Source organism: Arachis duranensis, chromosome 4 (assembly GCF_000817695.3).
Source record: "Arachis duranensis cultivar V14167 chromosome 4, aradu.V14167.gnm2.J7QH, whole genome shotgun sequence".
Taxonomy (NCBI): domain Eukaryota; kingdom Viridiplantae; phylum Streptophyta; class Magnoliopsida; order Fabales; family Fabaceae; genus Arachis; species Arachis duranensis.
The window spans coordinates 119,810,941-119,812,867 of NC_029775.3; positions in this window are offsets into that span (position 1 = coordinate 119,810,941).

Sequence of the window (1,927 nt, forward strand, 5' to 3'; positions counted from 1 at the left end):
ATAAAATAAAAATAAATATATAATATTAAATAATTTTTTTAAATGATAATAATGGTCTTTTAACAAAATATATTTGTTGAGTAAAGATTGATTTTGAAAAATATATATAATAACAAATATTTATTGGATTAAAAGCCTAATTTAGTTTAACGAGTGTGTTAGTAGTATAAATTTAGTGTTTCACTTCTCAATCCAAATTCATGTTCCTTTAGAACACTTCTAATGCATTAACTTAAAGTTCCAACCCAATATACTTAATAAGCACTGTTTAAAAAATACAATTTAAGAGAGAGGATTTCTAAATATTCATGTTTGGAATAAAAGAAGGAAAGGTAAAGAGACATTTGGCATTATTACGGAATAGTTGAAGCTTGAGAAAAACAATAAAAATACAAGGACAATACCACTACTCCAAAGACATTAGTAAAGTAAAATTCAGAGGATGAAAAGGCAAATGCAACATGCAAAAACAAATGTAGAAATCTTAAAGACAGCAAAGAGATAATGGAGCAAATACAAGAGTGTAGAGGATGTGGAATAGTTCCTCGGACAACAGAGATAGTGGAGCACAATGAAAAAAGTATTGCATGTCGATAGAGACAACTTCAACGGGCAGAATAAAAAAAATTGAAGAGACAATGATAAAATTTCAAGAGCAAGCATCATCTTATAAAGTGGTCTACATAACATCCTTTGTAGACAAGAAAAATAGACTGATACAAGAGCATCATTTCAAAATACTTGAGTTGAAATCATTCTTTTTCAATCTGGGCTTTATTTTAGATTTTTTTTTGTTATGATATCTAATACTATCTTTCTGAAATGGAGAAAAAGACTTATGATGGTGAGTAAAAAAATGTAAAAAAAGCTATGAGGAAAGAGGCAAGAGAAATGCATGAAAAAGTCAAAGAAATTGTTTGTATAATTTAGTTTTGTTGAACTAGAATTAGTTTTCCTTACTAAGTTGGGATAGCACTTGATAGTAACTAGACTTAGGTATAAACTAAGAGTTTGATACTAGATAAATTAAGGTGTAATTCATTGGTATTAGTGTGTGTAATCAGTTTGATTATAGTGAAAATTCCACCATAGTTGTGGTGGAGATTGGTGTAGGTTTCGTGGTACTAGAAAATCGAACCAGGATACATGCTGGCCTCATTCTCTTCTTTCCTTCTCTGTTTTTTTTAGAGACAAAAAATAAAAATTTCCTACATAATCACCTTCTACGAAAAACAGATAAAAAGAACTTCATTTTAGAATAGAACTTGATTCAATCCCCCTCTCAAGTTCTAATAATTCCATCAATTGGTATCAGGAGCAAAGTCTCAAAGAGTAAAGCTTCACAACTTGGAGCAAAAATTTATGGCCAACAACATGGGTACTAACATCATGGTATACATTATCATCAAAGGACAGTCTAACAATAGACTTCCCTACTTCAATGACAGCAACTACTCATACTGAAAAGAGAGAATAAGAATTTTCGTGCAGTCAATTGACTACAACATCTGAAAGATTATTGTCAATGGACCTGACATTCCAACAAAGCAAAATACTGAGGGGGATGTGGTTCCAAAAGAAGATAATGAATGGACAGAGAAAGAAAAGATGAAGGTTGAATTCAATGCCAAGACAATCAACCTAATACAATGTACTATCAGTTTTGAAGAATACAAAAAAATTTCAAGATGCAACACTGTCAAAAAAATCTGGAACAAGTTGAGACTCACCCATGAAGGAACCAAACAAGTAAGAGAGATCAGAATTGATATGTTGATTAAAGAGTACAAGATGTTCACATGAAATAGAATGAAAGTATTAATGAGATGTTCATAACGTTCTCAATAATCATCAACAACTTGGATACCATGGGGAAGAGCTATTCCGAAGAAACATTAGTAAGGAAGATATTAAGGAGCCTTACTAA